Genomic DNA, 11,169 nt, shown 5'->3' with positions numbered 1-11,169 from the left:
TAGATATCAAGAAGTGTAAGCTGGAACAAGGAGCTATCTGAAACTGAACCAAACCCGCGCTGCCCGCAACAGCTCCAGAGAAATTCCTAGATATATTTTTACTATTTTTTTTTAATTAAACATTTCTTCCTTTTCTTTTTTTCTTTTTTTAAATTTTCTTCTTTTACTTTCTTTTTAAAATTCCCTATTACTCCTCTATTACTCCTTAATTTTCATTTTATTTTATTTTATTTTTAAGTCCTCTATTACTCCTTAATTTTCATTTTCATTCTCATATATTTTTATTATTCTTTTTAATTAAATTTTTTTTCTTTTTTTTCTTTTATTTTCTTTTAAAGTCCTGTATTACTCCCCTATTACTCCTTAATTTTCATTTTCATTTCACTATAACCTTGCAAAAAAAAAGACCCTATTTTTAAAGTGAACTTCATATATATTTCCTAAATTCTTTGTGTTTTTATTTTTAATATTGTATTTTTAAGAGTCTAACCTCTACTCTAGATTTTTAATATTTGTTTTTCAGTACTTGATATCAATGTTGGACATTTAGGAATACAATATTCAGTACCCATTTTTACTTAGGAGTGTGATGATTACTCTCTCCCCCTTTTGACTTGCCTTTTTCTCCCCCAATCACCTCTATTTCCTCCCTCCCCCTTCTCTTCTCAATCCAACTCTGTGAATCTCTGTGGGTGTTCCGGGCTACGGAGAACACTTAGGGAACAGAGTACTGTGTAGATCTGTCTCTCTCCTCTTGAGTCCCCCCTTTTCTCCTCCTGCTCATCTCTATCTCCTTCCTCCCTCTCCTCTTCTTCATGTAACTCTGTAAACCTCTCTGTGTGTCCCTCACTGTGAAGAATCTTTTCACCATTAACCTAGAAGTTTTATTATCAGTGCTGTATAGTTGGAGAAGCCTTGAGGCTACTGGAAGAATAAGACTAAAATCCAAAGGCAGGAGACTTAAGCCCCAAACCTGAGAACACCAGAGAACTCATGACTACAGGGAACATTGAGTAATAAGACATCATCCAAAAGCCTCCATACCTACACTTAAACTAACCACCACCCAAGAGCCAATAAGTTCCAGAGCAAGACATACCACACAAATTCTCCAGCAACGCAGGAACATAGCCCTGAGCGTCAACATACAGGCTGCCCAAAGTCACACCAAACACATAGACCCATCTCAAAACTCACTACTGGACACTCCATTACACTCCAGGGAAGAGAAATCCAGTTCCATGCACCAGAACACCAATGCAAGCTTCCCTAACCAGGAAACCTTGACAAGCCAATCGTCCAACCCCACCCACTGGGAAAAACCTCCACAATAAAAAGGCACTATAGACCACCAGAATACAGAAAGGCCACTCCAAACACAGAAATCTAAACAAGATAAAAAGGCAGAGAAATACCCAGCAGTTAAAGGAACATGAAAAATAACCAACCAAGCCAAACAAAAGAGAAGGAGATAGGGAATTTACCTGAAAAAGAATTTAGAATAATGATAATAAAAATGATCCAAAATCTTGAAAACAAAATGGAGTTACAGATAAATAGCCTGGAGATAAGGACTGAGAAGATGCAAGAAATGTTTAACAAGGACCTAGAAGAAATAAAAAAGAGTCAAATGAAAATGAATAATGCAATAAATGAGATCAAAAGCACTCTGGAGGAAATCAATAGTAGAATAACAGAGGCAAAAGATAGGATAAGTGAGGTAGAAGATAAAATGGTAGAAATAAATGAAGCAGAGAGGAAAAAAGAAAAAAGAATCAAAAGAAATGAGGACAACCTCAGGGACCTCTGGGACAATGTGAAACGTCCCAACATTCGAATCATAGGAGTCCCAGAAGAAGAAGACAAAAAGAAAGGCCATGATAAAATACTTGAGGAGATAATAGCCAAAAACTTCCCTAAAATGGGGAAGGAAATAGTTACACAAGTCCAAGAAACCCAGAGAGTCCCAAACAGGATAAACCCAAGGCAAAACACCCCAAGACACATATTAATCAAATTAACAAAGATCAAACACAAAGAACAAATATTAAAAGCAGCAAGGGAAAAACAACAAATAACACACAAAGGGATTCCCATAAGGATAACAGCTGATCTATCAATAGAAACTCTTCAGGCCAGAAGGGAATGGCAGGACATACTTAAAGTAATGAAAGAGTATAACCTACAACCCAGATTACTGTATCCAGCAAGGATCTCATTCAGTTATGAAGGAGAATTCAAAAGCTTTACAGACAAGCAAAAGCTGAGAGAATTCAGCACCACCAAAACAGGTCTTCAACAAATGCTAAAGGATCTTCTCTAGACAGGAAACACAGAAAGGTTCTATAAACGTGAACCCAAAACAACAAAGTAAATGGCAACGGGACCATACCTATCAATAATTACCTTAAATGTAAATGGGTTGAATGCCCCAACCAAAAGACAAAGACTGGCTGAATGGGTACAAAAACAAGACCCCTATATATGCTGTCTACAAGAGACCCACCTCAAAACAAGGGACATATACAGGCTAAAAGTGAAGGGCTGGAAAAAAATATTTCACACAAACGGAGACCAAAAGAAAGCAGGAGTTGCAATACTCATATCAGATAAAATAGACTTTCAAATAAAGGCTGTGAAAAGAGACAAAGAAGGACACTACATAATGATCAAAGGATCAATCCAAAAAGAAGATATAACAATTATAAATATATATGCACCCAACATAGGAGCACTGCAATATGTAAGGCAAATGCTAAGAAGTATGAAAGGGGAAATTAACAATAACACAGTAATAGTGGGAGACTTTAATACCCCACTCACAACTATGGATAGATCAACTAAACAGAAAATTAACAAGGAAACACAAACTTTAAATGACACAATGGACCAGCTAGACCTAATTGATATCTATAGGACATTTCACCCCCAAACAATCAATTTCACCTTTTTCTCAAGTGCACACGGAACCTTCTCCAGAATAGATCACATCCTGGGCCATAAATCTAGCCTTGGTAAATTCAAAAAAATTGAAATCATTCCAGTCATCTTTTCTGACCACAATGCAGTAAGACTAGATCTCAATTGCAGGAAAAAAACTATTAAAAATTCAAACATATGGAGGCTAAATAACACGCTTCTGAATAACCAACAAATCATAGAAGAAATAAAAAAAGAAATCAAAATATGCATAGAAATGAATGAAAATGAAAACACAACAACCCAAAACCTATGGGACACTGTAAAAGCAGTGCTAAGGGGAACGTTCATAGCATTACAGGCTTACATCAAGAAACAAGAAAAAAGTCAAATAAATAACCAACTCTACACCTAAAGCAACTAAAGAAGGAAGAAATGAAGAACCCCAGGGTTAGTAGAAGGAAAGAAATCTTAAAAATTAGGGCAGAAATAAATGCAAAAGAAACCATAGCAAAAATCAACAAAGCTAAAAGTTGGTTTTTTGAAAAGATAAACAAAATTGACAAACTGTTAGCAAGACTCATTAAGAAACAAAGGGAGAAGAACCAAATCAACAAAATTAGAAATGAAAATGGAGAGATCACAACAGACAACACTGAAATACAAAGGACCATAAGAGATTACTACCAGCAGCTCTATCCCAATAAAATGGACAACTTAGAAGAAATGGACAAATTCCTAGAAAAGTATAACTTTCCAAAACTGAACCAGGAAGAAATAGAAGATCTTAACAGACCCATCACAAGCATGGAAATCAAAGCTGTAATCAGAAATCTTCCAGCAAACAAAAGCCCAGGACCAGATGGCTTCACCACTGAATTCTACCAAAAATTTAGAGAAGAGCTAACACCCGTCTTACTCAAACTCTTCCAGAAAATTGCAGAAGAAGGTAAACTTCTAAACTCATTCTATGAGGCCACCATCACCCTAATTCCAAAACCAGACAAAAATGCCACAAAAAAAGAAAACTGCAGGCCAATATCACTGATAAACATAGATGCAAAAATCCTTAACAAAATTCTAGCAAACAGAATCCAACAATATATTAAAAAGATCACACATCATGACCAAGTGGGCTTCATCCCAGGAATGCAAGGATTCTTTAATATCCACAAATCAATCAATGTAATACACCACATTAATAAATTGAAAGATAAAAACCATATGATTATCTCAATAGATGCAGAAAAAGCCTTTGACAAAATCCAACATCCATTTATGATAAAAAATCTCCAGAAAGCAGGAATAGAAGGAACATACCTCAACATAATAAAAGCTATATATGACAAACCCACAGCAAACATTATCCTCAATGGTGAAAAATTGAAAGCATTTCCCCTAAAATCAGGAACAAGACAAGGGTGCACACTCTCACCACTACTATTCAACATAGTTTTAGACGTTTTGGCCACAGCAGTTAGAGCAGAAAAAGAAGTAAAAGGAATCCAGATAGGAAAAGAAGTAGTGAAACTCTCGCTGTTTGCAGATGACATGATCCTCTACATAGAAAACCCTAAAGACTCTTCCAGAAAATTACAAGAGCTAATCAATGAATATAGTAAAGTTGCAGGATATAAAATTAACACACAGAAATCCCTTGCATTCCTATACACTAACAATGAAAAAACAGAAAGAGAAATTAAGGAAACAATAGCATTCACCATTGCAACAAAAAGAATAAAATACTTAGGAGTGTATCTACCTAAAGAAACAAAAGACCTATACATAGAAAACTATAAAACACTGATGAAAGAAATCAAAGAGGACACAAACAGATGGAGAAACATACCGTGTTCATGGATTGGAAGAATCAATATTGTGAAAATGAATGTACTACCCAAAGCAATCTATAGAGTCAATGCAATCCCTATCAAGCTACCAACGGTACTCTTCACAGAGCTAGAACAAATAACTTCACAATTTGTATGGAAATACAAAAAACCTCGAATAGCCAAAGTAACCTTGAGAAAGAAGAATGGAACTGGAGGAATCAACCTGCCTGACTTCAGGCTCTACTACAAAGCCACAGTCATCAAGACAGTATGGTACTGGCACAAAGACAGAAATATAGATCAATGGAACAAAATAGAAAGCCCAGAGATAAATCCACATACCTATGGACACCTTATCTTCAACAAAGGAGGCAAGAATATACAATGGAAAAAAGACAACCTCTTTAACAAGTGGTGCTGGGAAAACTGGTCAACCACTTGTAAAAGAATGAAACTAGAACACCTTCTAACACCATACACAAAATAAACTCAAAATGGATTAAAGATCTAAATGTAAGACCAGAAACTATAAAACTCCTAAAGGAGAACATAGGCAAAACACTCTCCGACATAAATCACAGCAAGATCCTCTATGACCCACCTCCCAGAATATTGGAAATAAAAGCAAAACTAAACAAATGGGACCTAATTAAACTTAAAAGCTTTTGCACAACAAAGGAAACTATAAGTAAGGTGAAAAGACAGCCTTCAGATTGGGAGAAAATAATAGCAAATGAAGCAACAGACAAGCAACTCCTGCAGCTCAATTCCAGAAAAATAAGTGACCCAATCAAAAAATGGGCTAAAAATCTAAACAGACATTTCTCCAAAGAAGACATACAGATGGCTAACAAACACATGAAAAGATGCTCAACATCACTCATTATCAGAGAAACGCAAATCAAAACCTCAGTGAGGTACCATTACATGCCAGTCAGGATGGCTGCTATCCAAAAGTCTACAAGCAATAAATGCTGGAGAGGGTGTGGAGAAAAGGGAACCCTCTTACACTATTGGTGGGAATGCAAACTAGTACAGCCACTATGGAGAACAGTGTGGAGATTCCTTAAAATACTGGAAATAGAACTGCCATATGACCTAGCAATCCCACTTCTGGGCATACACACCGAGGAAACCAGATCTGAAAGAGACACGTGCACCCCAATGTTCATCGCAGCAGTGTTTATAATAGCCAGGACATGGAAGCAACCTAGATGCCCATAAGTAGACGAATAGATAAGGAAGCTGTGGTACATATACACTATGGAATATTACTCAGCCATTAAAAAGAATTCATTTGAATCAGTTCTAATGAGATGGATGGAACTGGAGCCCATTATACAGAGTGAAGTAAGCCAGAAAGATAGACACCAATACAGTATACTAACACATATATATGGGATTTATTTATTTATTTATTTATTTATTTTTTTTTTTTTTGGTATTAGGTAATATTTTATTGTAGTTTTTTTTTTAATTTATTTATTTTTTTTGTCATACATTGATATGAATCAGCCATAGATTTACACGTATTCCCCATCCCGATCCCCCCTCCCATCTCCCTCTCCACCCGATTCCTCTGGGTCTTCCCAGTGCACCAGGACCGAGCACTTGTCTCATGCATCCCACCTGGGCTGGTGATCTGTTTCACCATAAACAGTATACATGCTGTTCTTTTGAAACATCCCACCCTCACATTCTCCCACAGAGTTCAAAAGTCTGTTCTGTATTTCTGTGTCTCTTTTTCCGTTTTGCATATAGGGTTATCGTTTACCATCTTTTCTAATTCATATATATGTGTTAGTATGCTGTAATGTTCTTTATCTTTCTGGCTTACTTCACTCTGTATAATGGGCTCCAGTTTCATCCATCTCATTAGAACTGGTTCAAATGAATTCTTTTTGACGGCTGAGTAATATTCCATGGTGTATATGTACCACAGCTTCCTTATCCATTCATCTGCTGATGGGCATCTAGGTTGCTTCCATGTCCTGGCTATTATAAACAGTGCTGCGATGAACATTGGGGTGCACGTGTCTCTTTCAGATCTGGTTTCCTCAGTGTGTATGCCCAGAAGTGGGATTGCTGGGTCATATGGCAGTTCTATTTCCAGTTTTTTAAGAAATCTCCACACTGTGATTTAAAAAGATGGTAATGATAACCCTTATGCAAAACAGAAGAAGAGACACAGATGTACAGAACAGACTTTTAGACTCTGTGGGAGAAGGCAAGGGTGGGATGTTCAGAGAGAACAGCATTGAAACAAGTATACTATCAAGGGTGAAACAGATCACCAGCCCAGTTTGGATGCATGAGACAAGTACCCAGGGCTGGTGCACTGGGAAGACCCAAAGGGATGGGATGGAGAGAGAGGCGAGAGGGCGGATCTGGATGGGGAGCACATGTAAATCCATGACTGAATCATGTCAATATATGGCAAAAACCACTACAATATTGTAAAGTAATTAGTCTCCAACTAATAAAAATAAATGGAAAAAAAAATTAAAAAAATATAAATAAATAAATAAATAATATTTTAAAACTAAAATGTAGTCTTTTTTTTTTTTTTTTCTACTGCTCCTTGGTTACTAGGGAGCAAAAAACAAATCAAGAAAATAAAATATTACATCAAAGTTATGATATAGTAGTTACTTAAATGTTTTGCAAATGTTCTAGTTGTATTAAAATTCACTTACTAATTATTAGACACTTATTTACATAAAAATTTATTTTATAACACTGTGCCAAAGGATATTACACACAATTGTTAAGTAGATATAAAAATAGTGTATAAATATTGTATTTTTTGCTCCTATAAAAACTTGTAAGAACTTGTAATCACTTGCAATATTTTTGTATAACCACAACTGGTTCATAATATTTTAAATTTCAAAGAAAATTGAATACACCAATATGAAACAAATAAAATGAGTTTTCACATGAAATGTTACATTGCTAACCATTATGTCATAGTAGATAAAAGTGGAAAAACCCTTTCAGGAGCCACAATAATCAATAGAAAATCAGTGAGTGGAAAAAGTTCTCTTTTTTAGTCTCCATAGATTAAGTCTTAAGTGGCTAACTCCTTTTTCAGTCCTCTCATCCATGTAGGAAGTTGTGAAGCCAGTCCAGCCTCTTCTTTTAAAACACTTTGCTGTTCTCCTCACAGTTAATCATAACATTCCTCCCCAAACTCCTCTCCTCCTGTCAATCCAGTGGAGCTCAACAGAGAAAAACAACAATGGCAAAACCCTCCAAATAAACAGCAACAATAAAAATATACTAGAAAGCAGTTGTAGTAATGTCTGCATCTATTTTGGAATAAACAATATCTCCAATGTTATGTATATGTTAACTTCATGGTGATTTAAAAAAAAAATTTGTCATATAAGAGAGGGGGAGATGTTGAATAATTCGTTCTTATGTCACATGCTAGGTAGACCACTGGAATGATTATTTTAGATTGTATAGTCTGACACTACTGAAACTATGGCTATTTTCCATTATACTGAAATCATAGTATTTAATAGATATTTACATAGGAAGTGACATAATCGGTGCTTTATTTCTGAAGGATCACACTGATGCCAATCTGGACACTAAACTAGAGGAGACTCAGACAGCAATCAGGAAGATCAATATGGCCGCTGTTGAATAAGAGATGAGGAGCCAAGGTGGTAGCTGGGGGTTCGGAGGGGATGGAGAAGATAAAAGTACTATTTACGAGCTATAATCCACAGGAATCCACATATGGGAAAAGGAGGAGGAGTTAAGAGCATCTTTTATGGTATCCAGAAGAAGAATAGATTTAGGAAATCAGTTAGAGTTTAGCTGTATACATGATGTTCTAAAAGTGTCTCTTTGACTATGCAAGATAATTGTGTATATAACATTTGTGTTTAAGAGATATATTAGAGAAAAATCCTGGGGATTCAATACATATATGCTCTACTTGATATCAAGCATGATATCCGAGGTTCAGCCTTTAGGTTAGAAGAAAGAAATGTTAAAAACTTGTGAGAAAAGACAACAATTAGTAGACAAGCATAAAAAGAGAAGTTGTAAATAAATCTGTGAAAAAGATTTGGAAAATCATTTGGAAATTTCTAAAAAGAAACAAGGTGTATCGAGATGTCAAGATAGTAATTGAAAAGAGCCCATTTGACTTAGCAAATAGGAAGTCATGGCTGTCATTAGAAAGAGGCCCTTCACTAGAACAGTGTGGGTAGAAAGTTGTTTCCTGTGACTGAAGTAGAGACTGCAGAAGTGCAGATGAGTATTGACTATTTCTAGAGTCTTTATTCCAAACACCAAGACAGAGTGTAAAATACTAAATAAAGAGTAAGTTTAAGGAAGAGTTTGCTTTCCTTTATAAAAGGAATGAAACTTGATTATGTTATTGATATACAGAAAGAGCTAATGTGGAGACAAAGTGGTAAGAGATGATACTTGAGGATGTGAAAGGAAATAAACTCCAAGTAAAACCTTCTGGGGAATATATTGAGGATTTACTTATTCAATATTTATTCCAGCTTCCCTTTAGTATTTCTTTCTCTACTGCAGAGACAGAAGAGCTTAAAACAAATCCCAGATATCTCATGGCTAGAATTCCAAATGCATTTTACGCTCCATAATCACTTACATGAGACTTGAATCAAAACTGAGGTTGTTGATGAAAGAAGCCAAGTACATGGTTCTCTAATTATCTGCACATATTGCAGAAGAGGCAGCATGGTTCTGAAAGGAACAGATATAATAGCACCATGTCTGTGTGTGTGTGTGTGTGGGGGGGGGATATGCACACACGTGCTCATGTGTACCTGTTGACATTTGCCTGAAAGCAGCATCTATGGAGACAACTTGTGTGATGGTTGTTGAGTCACTAAATCATGTCAGACTCTTCGAGACTCCAAGGACCAGAGCCTTCCAGTCTCTGTCCATGGGATTTCCCAGGCTAGAATAGTGGAGTGGGTTGTTATTTCCTTCTCCAGGGGATCTTCCTGACTCAGGGATCAAACCCGCATCACATGCATTGCAGGCAGATTCTTTTACTGCTGAGCCACAAAGGAAGCTCTTATAGAGACAACTTATCAATGCAATAGACAAGTTATCATTATGGAAGGAGCTGTGGATGCTTTTGCAACAGTTCTGCTATTGGTAATTTACATTAGAGTCTCTTCACAGCTCTCTCAATGATTTATAACCCATTTAGAACACTGCAAAAATGTAAGTATTCTTTTTAAACCACTTTATTGTGACATGATTTATACACAAAAAGGCCATACATATTTAATTTCACATCTATGAAAGTCATCACAATCTATGCCACAAACATATCCATCACCTCCAGAAGTTTTCTCTTACCCTTATTATTATATTGTTTCTCTTTTTTTGTGATAAAAACACATAACATAAGATCTAGCCTCACCAAAATTCTAAGTATACTGTACAACTATTGTTAACTATAGGCAGTATGCTGTACAACAGATCTTAGATTCTGTGTGCTTTAATTCAGCCATGATCCATACAACTGAGAAAACAGCTATGAATGAGAAAAGATTACTAGTGGGGAATAGGAAATTTGACGGCATGCTGTCTGGCAGTCTCCTTTTACTCCCCAACCAAAAAGAAAATTTCTGCTGAGAGCAAAATATTGGAGTAGGGACTTGCAGAAAATAAATACTTTACTTTGCATTGGTGTTCAAAAACTTACCCTTGTGTTTGTAATTATCCTTGTAGTTGTCTGGTTTTGAAGGGAAAATACAGATTCCTGAGTTAATGGAATCCAATTGAAATATTCTGATTGAGGCAGTGTGTAGAATAACACAAAAAAGTTTTGACTGTAAGTTTCTTGAGTGCTGAATAAAAATGTAAATTTTCTGATAAAATCTATTGCTGTATTTACAGGATAGAATGTGAATAATCCAGGGCTGGGTGGGGTGAGGGGGAACAAGAAAGGAAGTGGAGATAGTAAGCTGCTTATGTGGCTGTGGCTGGGCATTGAAAGAGTTCAGTTGTACATACCCATGGAGATAAGAATGAAGTTTTGAGTCTATATGAAACAGAAAGTTAGAACCGAGGTGCTTACAAAGAATTAAGACTATGCAGAGAGTTACATAATTACTGAAAAGGAAGACTATGAAAATATCTATCCATCTGCCTGAGTAGATCCTAAGAATATTTTGCTAGGATTAAGCAGAAAACAAGCTTCTCTCAATTACTTAAATCAATGTGCATGCTCCTTAAATGAGCCTGAGAACAAATTTGCACAACTCTAATGGTTTTGAAATGCCCATAGGAATGAAAGGAAAAAAAAAAAAAAGAAGAAGCAGCTTAAAAATAGGTTAAAAAAATTATTAGCATCAAAATGATCACTAGCAGACATAGCCACCAGCATAATTAGAGACCTAAAAACTTC

Source organism: Cervus canadensis, chromosome 15 (genome assembly GCF_019320065.1).
Source record: "Cervus canadensis isolate Bull #8, Minnesota chromosome 15, ASM1932006v1, whole genome shotgun sequence".
In the NCBI taxonomy this organism is placed as follows: Eukaryota; Metazoa; Chordata; class Mammalia; order Artiodactyla; family Cervidae; genus Cervus; species Cervus canadensis.
This window is presented reverse-complemented; position numbering follows the sequence as displayed.